Consider the following 19,562-nt stretch of genomic DNA (forward strand, 5'->3'; position numbering starts at 1 on the left):
CAATGGCTCAAGTGCAACAATGGGGGGGGGGAGTTTTTGACCTTGGTGCCTATCCTAAAGGTACATCTGGAGTGAAGAAAGAAACAAAAAAAAAGTCTCCAGCTTTGTTGTTTCCTGGCATAAACATTTCAAAGGAAATTAAGCAACTTGACTGCATTTTGAGGCACTGCTTTAGATTCCTAAAGGCCTCGAGGTCTCGAGGGGCTGACTTAATTCTCAGGTGAGTTAACCCAGAATGGAGTTATAGCCCAGCATAATTTGGAGGACATTATCTGTATGAAGTTGGCAGGGCCTTCAAATTGTGTGCCCTTTGGTGAAATGCAGAAACATAGGAGTCCTTCATCCCTTTATTGTCAAAACTTTTACAAGAATCCCCTGCTTATTTTCTGCACCAGAATGCTGTGATTGGCAGAGCAGTAAAGATAATTGGAGGAGTGGGGCGTGGCAGCCCATTGGATAAAGCATTTGCAAGGTTTAGTACACCATTTTCAATTATTGACATGGGTCTATATGGTTTCAAAACTGGGCGAAACACTCTAAGGACAATAGGTCCTTTAGGCCATTCTTCTCCCCATCTTAGGAAATCAGTAGGAAGAGACATGAATGGAATAGAAACAAGCATTCTGGTCACTTGCTGATGCCTGCAGGTGAAAATGATTTGAAAGGCACAAAAGCAGCTGCTTAAAAAAGAACTAAGATCTCTTTCCCATTCATGTTTAGCCAAATTGGTATACAGAAAACTGAAGCACAACTTCTGCTTCGCCAGTCTTGTGCATTTCCAGTGGGAGATGGAAACTGTAGCACGATACAGGTGGAGCAAGTGGGAAAATGTGCTGTATTGGAAATGGAAATGTCCATCTCTCTCCTTTTGGTTTGTGTGCCCATCCCCATCTTTGTTTTCAACAGGATTTGCATGTGCTCTAACTCTGTATGTGGCTCACAAAATAGTTGTGGGTAGCCTATAAATAAAGCCCATACAACAAGGACTTGGTTAAAAGAATTTTAACAACTCAAATAACATGCAGGTTACAATGTACTAGAAAAGTGTCCCCTTTTCAGATCAAAGTCATCCCTTGATGATCAAAAATATTAAATTCTTCATAGTAAGAAGCAATACAAAGCTGAATCAGACTGTTCATCAAACCTGGGGTAGCATCCACTTGTGATCAGAGGTCATCAATGATTGAAAGAGATTTGTTTTGGATCCCCCACTGTTTGATTCTTGAACTTTAGGGAAGAGTAAACCAACAGGCGTGATTGAACTGTGACCCCCCCCCAGTTGCATCTGTTAACAAGGCTAATGGCAATGGATGCTGGGAATTGTAGTTCAGCATGCAGCTAGTGAGGCAAAGATTGACCCGGTATTTGCAAGCATGCTCCCTGCATTCATAAGTGGCATGGCTAAAGTAGAAGCATGGATTTATTCCCATTCGGGCTGTCCCACAAACAACCCTTAGAACTGAGCTTTTGGTGAAGGTGAAGCCCTTTCATTCTTTACCTTGTAATACAGTTTGACATTTGTGGATATAACCAAGCAAAAGTATTTAGTTCTCCCTGTGCTGCTATGTTCATCCTATTGCCGTAAAGAATAGCTATCTTACACCATGCTTATTTAGGGCTTTATCCCAGTGGGTCCTAAAATGGCCATTTCAGTTGTCGTGGGATTGCTAGAACTTGCAAACTGAGTTTAGGTTGAGGAAGCTGGAGCCAAAACTTAATACAAACCAGGTTTCTGTCACGATGCTTGCAGGCAAAGCTCGTCTTCTCTTATGCAATCATTCCGTCTTATACAAGAATTTGAAAGCAGTTGGCACGCGATCCAGACACGGTCTTCTTCCTGTAGCCTTCCCTTCCCATCACTCCCTGCCACCACCGCTCCCTCCCTCCCCACTTCTTACAAGCCAAAAAGCACCAGAGGAAAAGGCGGCAAAATGCCCAATGGTAATTTGCAGCTCTACAAGCCATTTTCAGCTGGAATAATACGGTGCCAAAAGGGCCATTTTTGAAAAAGTTCTTACTCTTGTGAAAAGGGCTCCTTTTTTTTTTTTTCACTTCGTTTTCAGCAGACTTTCGGATCCCCCTTTTTGTGCTCTGCCCTTCTGGTGGTGAAGGGGCAAGGGGGTTCCTTTTGTTTCCCATCATGTCATCCTCTGCTGTTGTGCTGCTTCCAGATTTAAAAAAAAAAAACACCTCATGGGAGAAGGACTCCCTTGATGCCTCCCCTTGGGATGGAATTGAAGCATGGGAAGCCAAGCAGATCCCACATCACTGGAGAAATGATGCCATTATGCGGGACTGAATGCTTGCAGATGTCCTTTGGAGATCTCCCTACAATTCTAGGAGTCCCCCTACATATACTTCATCCTTGCTGTTCTTTGCCATCACATTGAATAGGAATGATCAAGTGCAGAAGACTTTTTCAGCACAACACGGGTAGTCCTCCATGCACGACCACAACTGAGCTCCAAATTTATGTTGTTAAGAGACACATGTGTTAAGTGAGTTCTGCCCCATTTGAAGACTTTCCTTGTCACAGCTGTTTCATGAATCATGGCTGCTGATCAGTTAGTAACCCGGTTGTTAAGTGAACCTGGCTTCCCCATTGACTTTGCTTGTCAGAAGGTCACCAAAGGTGATTTACCTGACCTTGGGACACTGCAACCGTCATAAATGTGAACCAGTTGTCAACCATCTGAATTTGGATCACAGGACCATGGGGATGCTGCAAAGGTCATAACTGAAAAAAAGGCCATAAGTCACATTTTTCAGTGCCACTATAATTTGAACAGTCACTAAATGAACTGTTGTAAGTCGAGGACTACTTGTACTAGTACTAATGCACCCCTTTCTGGGACCAAGATTTAATCTGAAGCCATGAAATGACACCATAGAAAGCCTGCTTCTGAGTATACCAAGGGTGGGTTGCTACCGGCGTTACTGGCGGTTTGCTTCGCACATGCTTCTTCAACCCAGGCCAACATACCACTACCGGTTCGCCTGAACCGGTGCAAACCGGTAGCAACCCACTGCTGGAGTATACACAACTATGAGAGAGAGAGAGGGGGGGGAGGGAGGGAGGGAGGGGGAGGGAGAGAGAGAGGAGAGAGAGAGAGAGAGAGAGAGAGAGAGAGAGAGAGAGAGAGAGAGAGAGAGAGAGAGAGATGCAAGGCTTCACAGCGGCTCTCTGATCAGAAATTAAACCCTGGCTGAAGTTAGAAGGAAAGTTGCATGAAAAGCATTTAAGTCCTTCGGGGTTTAGAGTATTATTACGGTTTTGGCAAAGCGGCAGTCTCTGTACAGGCCGGTAAGAAAAGAAATAGAGACGTCGAGGGGAACAGATCTATCTTTGGGAAAACAAGAGGTTACTTCCAAGTATACACAAATTGTGAGTGTCAGGTAGGAGAGTCTAATAAGAAAAAAAGGAATTCTTAACCTGCAACTTCCAAAAATAAATTAGCTCTTCAAAGAGTTCTACGTAGACTTGTTGAGATCAGCTTGTTAACGAGCCAAGCTTTGGGCTGCTGCCTCATCTGGTGCCCAGTTCATCCTCAAGGCAAATACGGGAAACTTGCCCTCTCAATCCTGGATCGGCCTTAGGATTTCCTTTCCCAGTCTGCCCACCCCACCCCAAGATGGCAGGGCTGATTGTGATCTTGAGTGCGGTGAAGCAGCATGAATGGTCCAGGCCCTGAACTTTCTGAATAAATGTGTCTCGCTGCTCTTGGGAAAGGCAAAAAGCGTGGGGTTCACCAGCTTTCTTCCTGAGGATGCCTAGGGAAAAAAGAGAGAGAAAGCCAGAGGGAGACATCAGTAACAAACTTGAACCTTTAGGTTGTTTTTCTTAGCAAATGTCAAAAAAATTTGTATAATCTTTATTGTCATTGTACTTAAATACAACGAAATTGGTTATAATCTAGTGTACGAGTAGGGGTTCCTCAAGGTATGGTAAAAAACAGTCAAGATAGTAGCCACAACAGTGCAATTGAAACTCTGCTTGTCCTTAATGTGGACTGGACATTTAAAAAAGGTTGAGCTTCCTATCGTTGTGGCCACCTTCATAATTGTTTTGGCCACACCCTGTAGATACCTCACATTATAGGACATGGTGACAGCAAGAAAGGACCTTCTTGATTCAATCCTCTTTCCTCCTAAGTTGAGCATAGTAGATGTGTTCTGATCTAGGCTTTCCAAGAGCATGAAGCAAAGTCCTTGTCCTGACAAAAAAACATTTTATTAATTTCCTGTGAATTTTGCTCATTCACATTCAGCAAAGTCTTTCAAGGGAGGATTTACAGTCACAGACCTTATCTGGCTTGGAGAGCTGACAGGCCGATGTCTTCAAAACCTGGCAAGGAGTCTCAGAGAGTCACGAACCAATTAAGCAAACTAATTGCAAACTCCACTCCCCTTTCGCTCCTCTTTCATTTCCTCTGGGAGGGCCATTCCTCACCCACTTGTGGCCTTACTCCCAAGTTGACCCCTGTTCTTTAGCTGTTCCCTTTGTCTGGCAACTCTGCACATGCACACACTGGGAACAGGCTCCAGCTGTTTGTCTGCCTCATAATGTCTGACTCTGAAGGCAGCTGATAACTGACATATGGTTCAGGCCCTCTCTCTGCCTCTGACACAGAGCCCTCATCAGAGCCTTCCTCAGACTCCAGGACTGGCCCATGTTCCTCCCCAACCTCCTCACTGTCTGAATTTGCTGCCAGTTCCGCTGGCCACTAATGGGTCGCAACAAGATGTGGCTCTTTGGCATAAGGCCAGGTCCATGTGCAAAACATGTGAGGGTGGGGTTTTTTTGGGGGGGGGGAATAGCTGGTGTGAGGTGTTAGGAAAAATATGGTCATAGAAACAGACTGCATGTAGAAAACCAGCATGCAAAGAAGACGGTTAGGAAATAACTTTCTTCCGGCAAATTTAATTCTTTAAATGCAGAGAAATTTTCATTTTGTTAAAAAAAAAGCACACTCACTCATTCTTGTAAATTGATGCATTATACAATCCTCATCAAACATTTTTTTATTAGGTTATAAAGTATTTATAAAATGCAAAATACAAAAGTAAATAAAAGAGCAGTGAGAGGGGAGGGGGAAAAGGGAGAGAGAAGTGAGGAAAGGTAGGGAAAAGAAAAGAAAAAGAAGCGTTGACTTCCCACTCTCTTTGTTGCAGTAGAATAGGGCTTTGACCTCAAATCACAGCTTTTTGTTTTTCCAAACTAATATGAACAAGTCATTTCTATAAAGATCTATTGATCGAACCTGTAAAACCCAAAGTCAAAGTTACATTCTTTTCCACATCAAGCTTGATGCAATCCTGTGAACAACTTTGTGCATGAATAGCTGGGATAAAAATACAACTGATAACCATTTTTTCACCTGCAATTTCAATATTGCCTATAACAAGAATTCCTAATATTACCGATAACAAGAATTCCTAAGAATTCCACCATGAGAGATAATACATTGCTTAAGGTTTATGAAGGTACCACAATCGTACATTTGATCACTCAGGTGCAGTCTTCCCAGTGGTGGGTTGCAAGCGGTATGCCCTGGTACGGGTGTACCGGAGCCTGCCCAGAGCATCGGATACCATTCCGGTACAGTGCTCCGGAGGGCCCACCCGCCTGCCTGAGCTCCTTACCGGTCTTTTAAGTCTTTGGCGTGTACAGCGCCTGTGTGACACTCCGCTTAGCAGCTGGAGCGTCGTGGAGGCTCGTGGAGGCGCAAAGATGCATGCGTGGGCTGCACACATGTGCATGCACGCTGCGCACGTCCATGTGGATGCCGCTGGGCCCATTCCAACCGTACCGGTTGGAACAGGATTCGGAACCCACGACTAATTTCTCCCTTTACTACTAATTTTTTTGCTTTTATAAAAAATCCGTTTTTGTTGGAAAAACCTCAGGTTCCACCTTCTGATTACCAGTCCATCAACATATTTAATACCTCACCTTCTATCTTGCCACTCGGTCTCATTGGGGGCCAGTTATCCTTTTTCCCCAAGGAAATTAAACACATTAAAAAAAAAACTTTCCAAATGAGAGAGGGGATCTTTTTGAACTCCACTTCCTTTTTGATTTAAATGAAAGCAGCTGAAATGGGTGTGCTTCTCAGAGATCACAGACCAGATGTTAGATATATAATGATTTGATCACTTAGGCATGTACAGTATATGTAACTCTACCCTACTTTTAACATTTAAATTCTCTTTTAACAAGTGCAAAGTACCCACAATCCAATCCTATTCCCCGTGCCCTGTCTGGATTACATGACACTCTAATGCATTATATAAAGCTATCAAAGGACCGTTAATGAGATCATTAGTTGAAACATTTAGACAATGAAACAAAGCCCGCGATTCATCCTTTCTTCTTAGAGGGTCAACCTCTTAATGATTTTGGATGCATCAGATCAAAGATTAAAATGCAACTTCATTGAATGAGAAAGAAGCAACATGGGACCCATCAGGTATTTTGCAGTACAACTGTATCAGAGGTGGGTTGCTCCCAGTTCGGCCTGGATTGGGTGAACTGGTAGTAATGGTGGTGGGAGGCTCTGCCCACCCGCCTGGACGTGCACGTGCATAAGCATTGTGCGCATGCTTGAGCGCATGTGAGCTCACGAGTGAACCGGTAGTAAAAAAAATGGAAAACCCACCATTGAACTGTATGGTTTTAGTATGTTGTCGGAAGCTGATGCACTGGGAGACCAAAACATATGAAGGCTGAAAAAAACGATAAACTGCTCTAATAGATTTTAAACAGTGGTCAAGTTAGACCTGTGTTGCTGGAAACACCCCAGCCCTTCCTTCCTTCCTTCCTTCCTTCCTTCCTTCCTTCCTTCCTTCCTTCCTTCCTTCCTTCCTTCCTTCCTTCCTTCCTTCCTTTCTTTCTTTCTTTTCTTTCTCTCTCTCTCTCTCTCTTTTTCTTTTTTTCTCTCTCTTTTTTCTTTCTTTCTCTCTCTCTCTTTCTTTCTTTCTTTTTCTCTTTCCTTCCCTCCCTCCCTTGCTCTCTCTTTCTTATTTTCTTTCTTTCTCCTTCCTTCCTTCCTCCTTTTTTCCCTACCCTTAGCAAATTTGAATTGTTACTCCCTATGATTGCCAGAAAATCAGCTCTGATATTTTTGAGGGTTTTTGTTTTTCATTTTGATAGCTGATTCTTTTTTCTGTTTCTCGCCCCATGCCATCCCCAATATTGAACTAAGATATATTCCAGGAAACTGGAAACTATTCCACTGCATGTAAAAGATGTAAACAACCTGATGAACTGCTAACATGCCATCCTTTGGTTCCTTCTAAAGTTAAATAAGAGATTTTCCTAAAGGCCACTACAAGAAAGAAAAAGTTAACTTCCCCACCCCTCCACTCTTTCAAGACTGAAAGCTAGGATGGATCCTTCTGATTATAATATAGGACTTGGGGTGGGGGGGAGAATAATTTGATTTATTCTATTTTGGCCCTTGGGGTCCAGCTATGCATGATAACTCTGACCAGATCTCCCAGAATGTTATGCTTGACTTCAGAACATCCATAGAATTACTAATTCAGATCAGGGAAAGGCTGCTGGAAGTGGATGGTGTTAACCCTTTTCTGTTATATCCAACCCAGGATCTCCACCCAATTTCTATCTGCCCTTGGTGCTTCCTATGAGGAAAACAGCAGGGTAGGAAAGGGGTTAACCATCTTCCTTCTCCCCCCCCCCCAACCCTCCCTTGTTTCTCTGATCAAATTAACAGTGCCTCATAGCTGCTTTGAAGTCAAGAAAAAGACATCTGGAGAACCGGTCATGGATCTTCCATGTCGACATGTTAACACGTGGACTTAAAAGTGGTTTCTGAGCCCCTCTCCTGCTGTGGGAGTTATGGGCGAGAGAAAGCAATGCTGACGGCTTCAGATAAAATGCAAATGGTGATCCTGAAAAGACTTCCAATTTTTTCCGCATTGGAGGGGTGTTGGGATCAACTGCCAACGATGCACTGTGCCTGAAATGCCTTCCTAGTCCCGCTCGGTTTGTTCATACGTGTTTTGACAATGGTCTTCGTTCTTAGCTTTCACCTGATTCTGTTTCGGAAGCCTCTGAAACAGGAAACAGGAATGCTATGGAAAGCTACAAAGAGCCAACATTGGGTGGAACCAACAGAGGAGCTGGCACCTGGTCTGATGAAAGCTGGGAAGTATGGAGATCATTGAATAGACTACGCACGGGTACAAGAAGACCCACAGACACTAAACAAATGGGGCTCTTTGGTGACCTCTGTTCTTTGTTGTTGTGGTGACATACAGACAACAACACATATGTATACCTCCCCTTTGTATCCTGATCAATGTGCCTTTGAGGACTCTGATAGCAGTATGGCAGAATGCAATTATTGTTGCTAGATTCTGGGCAAGACCCGTTTAATTTGTACACAATTTAATCTTGTGTTTTATATTTCAAATTTTATGTCATAAAGCAGGGGTCAGCAACCTGCGGCTCTGGAGCCACATGTGGCTCTTTCATTCATCTGCTGCGGCTCCCTGTCACTCAAAATATGCATCACAACTGCCAATGTGCGACACTTGCCGGCATGTGATTTATCAAGCTTTGCGACTCCCAGTAGACCAACCACGGATAAATCCAAGAAAAGAAAAGTTTCAGAAGAAAACAGAACACTTAATTCAACTACATATGCTAGTTTTGTGGCCGCTCAAGAAATAGTCAGGCACTGGCAGGGTTTTTCAGCTCCTGGTATTTTATTTTCTGTTAAAAATAGGTACAAATGGCTCTTTGAGTGTTTAAGGTTGCCGACCCCTGTCATATAACATGCCCTATTTTAACTGTGATGGTTTCATCAGTGCAGGATTTGTTGACCATTCCTTGTTTTGGTGAACCTAACAAGGTTGAGGAGAAAGGGGAAAAACAAACTCATAGATTTCAGTCAGGTTGATTTTCTTCCTTAGTCTGCTCCAAACTCGGCTACCTTCTCAAAGATGTAGGAGAAAGCCCCCCCCTCCCCCCGGAAAACATTATCTCACCTTTCTTGGCCTAGAAAGCAGAAGCGAAGGCGATAAAAGTGGTGGTGGGACAAATTAGAAAGACATGTTGAGATTCTACCAGATTTGTTTGGAGGACGGTGTATTCCGTGGGTGGGAAGAATTTGCTGTGCTTCTAGTGTGATGACCATTAAAATCAGGAGCCCCACTTGTCTGTGGATGGCAAATGTCCCTCATTATGTTTAAATAAAGGGATTTGTTCCCTACAATGAGGGCGCTTTAAAATAATACACAAAGCTTTGGCTGAGGCAGCCTTCTTTGGCTTGTTTCAGAATTGCAAGCAATGCCCTCTTTTTGCCTCCCAAGAGCTGGTGCAAGGCCACGCATACTGTATTCCCCCCCCCCAACTTCATATTCTTCCTAAAGGGACATTTCTGGGGTGATGCTCCAGAAACCACTTTTTAGATCCCCCTTATTTGGATACAATTATTCAAAGCTAGCTTTGCCAAGAGGAACCCAAGATAGTTGATGGGTCACACATACGTTTGTGTATGAATCTGTGCTGTGGGCAACTCATCCTCTGGGTCACCATCTTAGCTAATATTTTTTCCCCTTAATAGCTATCTGCACAATTCTTGTGCACCACTTTTAAAAAGTGCACTTATGTACTACTGGAGGTACGTAATATATATGCTTTCATTGATTGTCTGTTAATTCTTCTGTATGATCTTCAGCTTCTTCCTTACCTTTGTCCCTCAAGGCTATAAATCTCCACTCTCAATTTTCCTCTCTACAGACAGGTTGGCATTGATTGTTAGGTGCATAGGTTTCATGAAATAAAGCCTTTTGTAAGGCTTCCCAGTGATCGAGAATGCCAGATATTTAAAAATATGTCCTGCCTACTTCATAGAGAACGGTGGAGAAAATCCATCTATTGTATGTGCTGTTGGCCCTGCTTCATCATTCATTTGAGATGAAAAAAAATAAAATAAAATTCAAACAAAATTCATCCCTTATTTGCATTTTCATAACAAGATTGTTCCACCTGCAGTCCTTGCAAGTGTTTCTTTTTTTAAAAAAATGCAGTGCCCTTCTGCATTTTATGGGGTGAAATACCTACAATTTTTTCCCCAGCATTTTTCAATGCATGCCATTTTACGTGTGTATTAAACAAAATTCTCTGAAAAGTCTTCAAGGACTGCTTTAGGAAATTTGGATAAGTGTGAATTTCAAAAGCAGGCTGTGTTTTGGTTTCCACCCTGAAATGACAAAAGTAAGTTCATCTTGAAATGTTTGTGACTTCTATGCAAACAATATTCCTGGCTAGTGTCTTAGACAAGGTCAGCCAAGGCAAATCTCCCCCTCCCTCTCCTTTGCTCTGTTTTGGAGGGAGAAGCTGCCTTTAAGCGGAAATGCCTTGCTCATAGGAATGACGGGCATAGATTGAGATTTCCTGCATTCACAAACTTTTGTGTCATTGGAAGGATCATCTCATGGCACACATTTGTGTATGAACTCAGCCTTGTTCATCTCCAGTAAAAGGTTTAAAAAGAGTCCTTTTTTTCCTAAGAATACCCTGTTTTGTTTTCATTGTACTTGTAAATAGGAGAGGTTCTGTTCTCTTGTTGCCGTCATGAAAATGAAAATTCTCCCCTGAATTTTGTAATCTGTTAAAACGTTGGCAAGTTAGAGGTTTTGAGAAATTCTTTGCATGGTCTGCTGGACATTTTCTAGCATAAAGAAACAATGACTGTACATCTTAAAGAAGGCATGGTCAAAATTTTGCCTTGGGGAGAGAGGAAGGAAAGGAGAACATAATTATTTGCTTTTCTGCATACAGCCTTCCTATTTTAATGTTATTCATTTATTATCTTCAAGTCCAGCCTGACTCCTGGCAATTACATGATCAAATCTAGGCAGTTTTCTAGGTAGCATTTTCAGAAGTGGTTTCCCATCGCCATCTCCTTACAGTTGAGAGAGAGTGACTTGCCAACTCTCGGTTGGCTTCTCCATCTAAGACAGGAGTAAAACTTAGGTCCCTCACTCCTAGTTCAATACTTTAAGCTCTGGACCAAACTGACTCTCTTCTGTTCTGGCACTTACAGCTTAATTTCCTTGGAAGACTGAGCACTTCCATTTCACTCCCCTAAAAATTGGATGAAGTTTATTTTTATTAGCTCCTGCCCTGCTTGGGATCACTTATGCCAATTGGATTTTTAAAGACATGTTAATCAATGAGACTTAAAAGTGTGAAATCTCAAAACCTCAGAACTTGTACATGAATTGAACAGCAATAAACTAAGATAAGCTATGTCAGTCATAATATAACATAACCTCCTTCCTTCCTTCCTTCCTTCCTTCCTTCCTTCCTTCCTTCCTTCTTTCCTTCCTTCCTTTCCCAGATTCCTGCAGGTTTTTTCAAAGAATACAAACAAAGGAAAAAAGGGAAAGAACTTCTAGTAAGATGAGTGAATGTACCACAAGGATAGGAACATCTCCCAGTAATGCTCCTTGGTGCCTTCTCCCCTCTCTCTCTCTCTCTCTCTCTCTCTCTCTCTCTCTCTCTCTCTCTCTCTCTCTCTCTCTCTTCTCTCTCCCTCACTCACTCCCCCTCCCTCCCCCTCCCTCTCTCTCTCTTTGCCACCTAATTTTCTGATTATTCTTAATTCCATTTGTCCCCCAACATTGCAGCAATCAATCAGCTGGCAGCTGTCCAGCATATGAACTGGAATGGATCTGTCTGCAGTTTCTCAACCAACTTACGGGAAATTGGTCCTGAAGAGGTTTCAGCAGTGAGAGCTTAGGAACAAATAGCTGAGATACCCCAACAATTGCTAATTTTAGGGACAGTCTTATACAGAAAATATGACTAGTAATGAGAACCCCATATGGCCAGAATTTATAGCTCTTTGTGGTAGGACAAGTGCTGCCATTGGCTTAGAGGTGAAAGTTGGAGGCCATATTCTGAAAACTGGGCAAGCTCAATACAAAATTTCAATGTCATTCCATTTCAATTAAATTAAATATATGTATGCTGTCCATATATTTCATCATCTCTATCTTCAGTTCCTAAAAATGTTGAAAGTCTTCTGCAGACAGTTCTGAATTTATACTTCTAAAGTACACCTTTGGAGGTTTCTTGTCAATTTCTCACTTAATATCTCTCAATGCCAAAACGCCAATTGGCTTTCAGGATTCTTGCTTGAATTCATGTTAGACAGTATACATGGCAATGAATTGGTCACAGTCCCTGCACTAGATGTTTCAAAAGACCAGCATCAAATTCAATTCCCTTTAACCCAGAAATAAGAGTGTTCCTCACCTTACCTGGGCCTCAAATACTAATGCTTAATTCAGTGACTCCAACTCCTGATCTCTATTTTGCCACCCTGTAAAACAGGCAACCTGGTGTCTTCCAGATGTTTTGGATTAAAATCCCACATTCTTTTGCCATTGGCCATGCTAGCTGGAGTTTGTGGAAGTTGAAGTTCAAACATCTGGAGGGCATCACGTAGCTTGCTCTTGCTATGCAAATGTTGCTGGATTACAATGTCTGGGAGCCCAAGCCAATACCATGAAAACTGAATGAACAAATGAGTAAATAAATGAATAGCTAACATGAGGGATGGTGGGAGTTGTAGTCCACTGAAGTATACTAGATTTCAGGTTTGTTCTTCACTGTTCAAATTACAGAGAATTGCCAGTAGCTTTTTCAAAGAGTTGAAGGTAGGTATACTTAAACAAGAGTCAGTCTACAAACCCAGTCCATTCTGTTTATTTGACACAGCATATTAAAAATGTCACTTTCCAACTAATTGGTCATCTAAATGGTATATGCAGATAAACAGAAACATGTTATCATCAACTTTTTATTATGGGAATTTTTTAAAATCTAAACATGGTTCTTGAATTCACCTTTTTTAATTGTAAAAAGTTTTATTGGTTTTAAAAACATTTATAGGGAAAAGGTAACAGGGGACATAGAAAATTTTAGTAGCTCCCATGTTGGCAATAGAAATCCCCCCAAATCTCACACTTTTACAATTTTAAAAATAACATGTAAAGGATAGCATAAACAGAATTCTTACTTTATGTCAACATGTTCAATCATCTCTTTCTTTGTCACTTTCTAGTATATCAACAATTACAATAATATTTCAGATATTTTTATTTTTGTGACCTGAGCCTTTTCGATATTGCTCCCTCCTCCCTGCCCCCGGGCGGAGTCGTGCCCCCCCTCCATATCTTGTACATTGCTGCTTTTTTAATGGTTGAGAAAGGGGATTATTTCCCAGGAGTTTCACCCATAATGATGCTAACTTCTATTGAATGGATGTAAAAAACAAATTCTCTTCAATCATCATGTTTGAACTGATGATACCAACTGTCTTCTTAGAAATATACACATAATAAGGATCAGTTTTTCCCAATCTCTGTTAGGAACTGTAGTCTCATACATCTGGAGTGTACTAGATTGGGGAAAAGTTATTATGAAAGCATGCACATTGTCTAGTGTTTAATGGATGGAATTCATCTCCCAATATTACGGTTCTGATCCAGGACAGACCTATACATGAAAACCTGGTTTCTCCTATACTGTAATTTCTTCTTGTGCAAAAAATAGTTGTTTTAGCTCAATCTAGTGGTAGATTTCTGGGTAAACCACAATAATTCATCTCCTAATTATTCAGTAAAAGCAACAACAAAATAAGCCCAACTGACTCCTAAACCAAATAGTTAAAATGAAGAGGGCTTTGGAAAAATCAGAGCAAAATTTAGCAAGGTTTTCACGAGGAACATTTAGGTCAGAAATATTCAGTGCTACGTGGGGTATCAATAGAGGTTTAATGACACTAGACAAACTCTTATTGGGGACAGAGGAGAAATTGATTAAAGCAATGTACAAATATTTACTAGAATACAAAATGGAGGAAGAACAAGTGAAGGAGACAATGGTGGCATGGGCAAAGAATTTTGGGTACAATATTGAATTGGAAAAGTAGGGGAAATTGTGGGAAAGAAATAGGAAATTAACTCTGGCCACGTTGTACAAGGAGAACCTATATAAAATGTTTGACAGGTGGCATCTACCACCAGCTAGGCTAGCCAAAATGTATAAAAATTTATCACCTAAATGCTGGAAATGTGACCAACTACCGGGCACCTACTACCACTTGTCGTGGACATGTAGAAAGGCAAAAGACTACTGGCGAAGGATTCTGCTGTGGCTGGAAGAAATGATTGGAAAGAGATTGGAATTTAAACCAGAACTATTCTTATTAGGAATTGTAATAGAAGACTAAAGTAAAGGGTTAACATATTTAATATTACATATAACAGCAGCGAGAATGGTTTATGCCGAAGAATAGAAAAGTGGAACATAAGTCTAGAAAGGGAAATAATAAAGAAAATATTAGACTGTGTAGAATGTGATAGGCTGACACTGGGACTAAAAAATAAAGGAGAGACAGAATACTATGAGTTTTGGAATAGATTTTACCAATGGTTGGATTTGAGGAAGGGAAGTTGGAGCAGAATGAGGATGTGTACACAGAAAGATGATGTAATATATGTAAATGTCAGCATTTATAAGGGGCTAAATATGTATAATAATTAGTAATGTATACTAAGCACATAAGATATTTGTATACTTTAGTTTTGTATGGCGGAGAGAATGCTTGAAGTAGGTCCATTTGCTCTAGAACCTACTGTTGAATTAAAAGTACTTTTTAATCTATCTATTGTTATCCTTGCAAGGGAATAAAATGTATCGGCATGAAAAGGGCTATTTGCTGTTCATTATTCTGCCCTGCCTTGTTTTTGCCCCGAGACACTGAAGTTGGCCAATTTCCTTCTGCTACAGAGAGTGACAAAACCCATCAGATATTACCCAGGCTGCTGAGACTGCTCTTAGATTCTGTTGAGTAAGGGAAAAACCACTGCTTTAATATGGGAGGCCTTGAGCCCATGTCACGGGCTGCGGACTAGATGATGGCAAGGCCATGATAAGCCAGCAAAAAAAAAGGATATTGCCAAGTCTGTTGAGATTCTCAGTCATCCAGGTCATGGTTGTCCCAAATGTGCTTTTTTTCCCCTTCAAGAGGCAATTGGGCTTTCTGGTTTTTCTTTGAAGATGTTTCTCTTCTCATCCACGAAGCTTCTTCAGCTGTGAGCTGAATCTCTTGGATAAGAAGCAAAATATCTTCAACTTTTTTTTTTAAAAAAAAGTCCATTTGCCTCTTGAAAAAGCACCTTTGGGACATATTGCCAAGTCATCTCCGTGCTGTGATTGGGTGCAAGTGAGGAGAAGCCATTAGACAAGCAGGCATAAAAAAAATGGAACATGCTCAGACAGAGGCTAGCTAAAAGAAAGACCATCCCACTACAATGTATTCTCAAAAATGCAATTACTGAGTAAGTTCAATTTTATGAAGTGCCAATTTGTTTTGATTAAGGTACCAGCCTAGAAACCAAGACACTGTGAGTTCTAGTCCCACCTTAGGCACAAAACCAGCAGGGTGACCTAGGACCAGTCACTTTCTCTTGGCCTTGGAAGGAGGCAAACCACTTCTGAAAGTTGTGCCAAGAAATCTATAGATATGTAAGGTAGAATAGAATAGAATAGAATAGAATAGAATAACAGAGTTGGAAGGGACCTTGGAGGTCTTCTAGTCCAACCCCCTGCTTAGGCAGGAAACCCTACACCACTTCAGACAAATGGTTACCCAGCATCTTCTTTAAAACTTCTAGTGTTGGAGCATTCACAATTTCTGGAGGCAAGTTGTTTCACTGATTAATTGTTCTAACTGTCAGGAAATTTCTCCTTATTTCTAACATGCTTCTCTCCTTGATTAGTTTCCACCCATTGTTTCTTGTTCTACCTTCAGATGTTTGACTCCCACTTTTTGTGGCAACCCCTGAGATATTGGAACACTGCTATCATGTCTCCCTTAGTCCTTCTTTCTATTAAACTAGACATACCCAGTTCCTGCAACCGTTCTTTATATGTTTTAGTCTCCAGTCCCCTAATCATCTTTGTTGCTCTTCTCTGCACTCTTTCTAGTGTCTCAACATCTTTTTTATATCATGGTGACCAAAACTGAATGCAGTATTCCAGGTGTGGCCTTACCAAAGCATATTTACCAAGACAGTTGCCAAAAATCAAGACAAATCTGAAGGCACAAAAAAATGCATGTTACCAAATAAAAGAAATAAAATGTCTGGAAGAAAAGGGAAGGTCCGGGAGTGTTATGTGACAGGATCCAGAAGGAGAGCCACCCTTTGAAACATTATCCCATTGGAGGTTAGATTGGCACCAATCCTGCTTGCCTTTCCAAAGGCTCTAATGCATAGTCTAAAGATATAGTTTTGTCAACTTATTTAGGAATCCAGTTATCGTTTAGGACCTATCAGACAACTATTTTCGATGGATCCATGATTTGGATGCCTACTTTTTATGTTTCTCAATTTTAATTTTCTTTTCTTCATTGGGTTTTTAGAGGGTTATAGTTATAAAGGGGGTACCTGATATTTTGTTTATTAGTTGTGTTATTTGGTTGTGTTTAATTTTATGAACTGCCCAGAGTCACAAATGTGAGACAGTTAGTTATGCAAATTGAATGAATGGATAAATAAAAGTAACTAGTGTAGCTTAAAGTAAGTGTGGCAAAACATCTATATAAATATGAAGTTAATGAGTATATATGTTGTCAAAGATTTTGCTGTGTTACTCTGAATTACCTCTCACTCCGCCACTTTACTTCCTTTTCTTTGGCAGCAAACCTCAAAGTGGTTCACCACATCACTTTTTACATTTACATGATGGTAAAATAAACTTAGAGTTGCCCGACTTTCAATTTTGGAGAAAATAATTGTCTTGTGGTGTACCAGCATAACTTTAACTAGAGCGAGAGTAAATTGAGAGGTCTTTCTTTCTTTCTTTCTTTCTTTCTTTCTTTCTTTCTTTCTTTCTTTCTTTTTCTTTTTTCTTTTCTTTTTTTTGAAAAAAAATATCCATTGCCATCCAAATATTCATGATCCATAAACCAAAATTGATCCAAAAGTTTAAGAATAGTGGATGTTGTAGTTCATAGATATCTGGAGATCACAGATTCTCTATCTCTGTCTTAAAGATTAAAAACTTAGTTCTGACCTTGAGAAGGAGATGGGAGAAGTAAAATTATTACTGAGCCCAAGAAAATAGAAAGTGTGCAAAAAAGAACAGCTTTGAATTGACTTTGCTGCATTTAAAAATGAGCAGCGAAGATTTAAGACACATTTTCATATTTTATTACCTACCTACCTACCTACCTACCTACCTACCTACCTACCTACCTACATATCTATCATTTATTTCTAAACCACCCATCCCCCTTAAAGGGTTTTGTTAATAGTCCCTACAGCAATAAAGCAGCTTTCCTGGAACCCTTCAATATCTTTCCTTGACCTGGCCTATCTCGAAGGGTGTATAATGGTGTTCTGGGAATTGCAATTCTAACATGTCAATTGAGAAAGGCTGAAAACTAAAACTTAGTGATTAAGTGATCTTGAGTTTGCACTCTTGTTTAGGAACAGTTTTCCCATGCTGTCTAGTTGTGATGTCTTGTGATGATGATGTGAGCAATAGCTTAGGTTCATGTAGAAGGCATTATATTAGGAATGGATGTTTAGGAGTATCACAAATGCAAGTTGGATCATCAGATCAAGATTCTCTAGTTTCTCATTTTGACATAAATCCCAACAAACATGGTTTGCTGAGATTTTGAGCATTGTTTGTAACTGTGAATTGTACTAGAGTAGTAATTAAAAAAGAGGTAACACCATGGTACTAAAATTTTGAAGATAAAAAACAGCATGCTCAAAGAAGAAAGAAAACTATATGAGAGTATTTTTATTTTTTTTAAAAGCATGGACTGGAAAAAGGAAATGCATTTTTAGTCTTTGAGAATTTTTTTTTATAAAACATCCCATCATTGAAGCACCTGGTTGCAGATTCATTGGTTCCAGTATACTTTCATTTCTCCCTTCCCATCACCATTTCCTTCACCATTTCCCTGAAGAAATTGTTGGACAGGCAATTTGGACCTTTATACATATTTTGGACTTTGCATCCCCTTGGGTGTCCAATCACACTTGGCCAATAAAGAATTCATTCAATTCAATTCAATTCTATTCAATTCTATTCTATTCTATAACCATTAAGCTGGATTATCCCGGGAATTGTGGGAGTTGTTGCTTCTCAAAAGGTTGGGGAGCATGAAGTTGTTTATCGGTGATCTCAGGGTTTGAGGTGTGCCCTCTCAGTTTTTATATGAATCTATGTGAATTTAGTATAGCTCCTAATAACTTAAGAACCAAGAAATGATGATGAATGACAACGAATGACGAATAACTATGGGCAGTTAAGTGCTTAACTGCCCATATAGCACTTTTTCTTTCTTTTCAATTGTGGGGGCCAAAAATCAATATTTTTATGAGAAGTACTAAGGAGCTTTCAGCTGACTACTATTTCAGTAGAGTATTATTATTTCACTTCTAATTAGTTAATACTAAGGGCAAGCATATTTTGCAAACAGGTCCAATTTGAACTTCATTTTTTTAAAAAACCACCGTATTAGGAAATCACAGCAAAATAAAGACCAATTTGATGCAACATTCTTTCAATCAAATCAAACAAAACAAAAACGCTCAAAAGAGTCTGATGAGGCAGGAATGACGTTCTTGTCCCCCATATATCCAGTGGCCAAGCAATTCTTTGTGGTGGGAAGAGATAAGAGGACCTTTGAGGAATGCTTCAGAGGAATATCTAATCTAAGGAAAGTCCTACATGGCATGGGGCTAAAGCCCTGTGTGGCAATGGGCCAAGCTACTTACAGAACCGGCTTTGTCCCATTTCATCAGTCCGTCCCAGCTGGTCAGGCAGGGAAGGTGTGTTGAAGAACAGAGGTGGGTTGCTCCTGGTTCGGCCCAGATCAGGGAAACCGGTAGTAGCGGTAGCAGCAGGCTCCGCCCACCCACCTGGACGTGTCCGAACTGGTAGTAAACTGGTAGTGTGCGCTTGAACTGGTAGTAAAAAAATTAGCAACCCACCACTGTTGCAGATCCCATCAGTCAAATAATTCTGACTGGTGGGGGCCTAGGAAGAGAACCTTTTCTTCCCCTGCATTATGGAGTATCCTTTCCCTGCAGATGAGGTGGGCCCACACTCTCCTGGCCTTTTGAAAAGAGGGCAAAACGTGGCTTTGTAGCCTTCCCAAAGGACTATGTAGTTGTGGGATTGATTGGGACTGCATGACGCCTCCCTGGGCTTTCATCACCCAATTTTTAACAGGGGTTAAATTGTCTCTTCAAACCAGTCATGCCCCCTTCCCCCCAAATTCAGGAATTACAGGGTAGTTTTTAAAAATGGTTTTTTTAAAAATAAAAATAACATTGGCTCCTTGAATATTTTCTTGCCTCTTCAAAATGTTTTATAATTTTATAATTGATTACATCTTTAATTTTAAATTTAAACATTTAAATTCTCAAATACTGTTTTGTATTTTGATGCTATACTGTACAGCACCCACAGTCCCGCTTTGAAGGAGATG

The 19,562-nt window shown here is 40.6% G+C and overlaps 1 protein-coding gene across 1 annotated transcript in view; it reads right to left on the reverse strand.

Annotated features, from left to right (window-relative positions):
* Nucleotides 1-3,120: 3,120 nt before the first annotated feature.
* LOC309383084 (twist-related protein 2-like) overlaps nt 3,121-19,562 on the reverse strand; it is a 28,457-nt gene continuing 12,015 nt past the window's right edge. The window contains exon 2 of the mRNA XM_081935245.1: nt 3,121-3,771. The gene's annotated coding sequence lies outside the window, so the exon portion shown is untranslated. The remainder of the gene's footprint in view (nt 3,772-19,562) is intronic.

This window comes from Natrix helvetica, assembly GCF_964273705.1.
Source record: "Natrix helvetica genome assembly, chromosome: 1".
NCBI lineage: Eukaryota > Metazoa > Chordata > Lepidosauria > Squamata > Natricidae > Natrix > Natrix helvetica.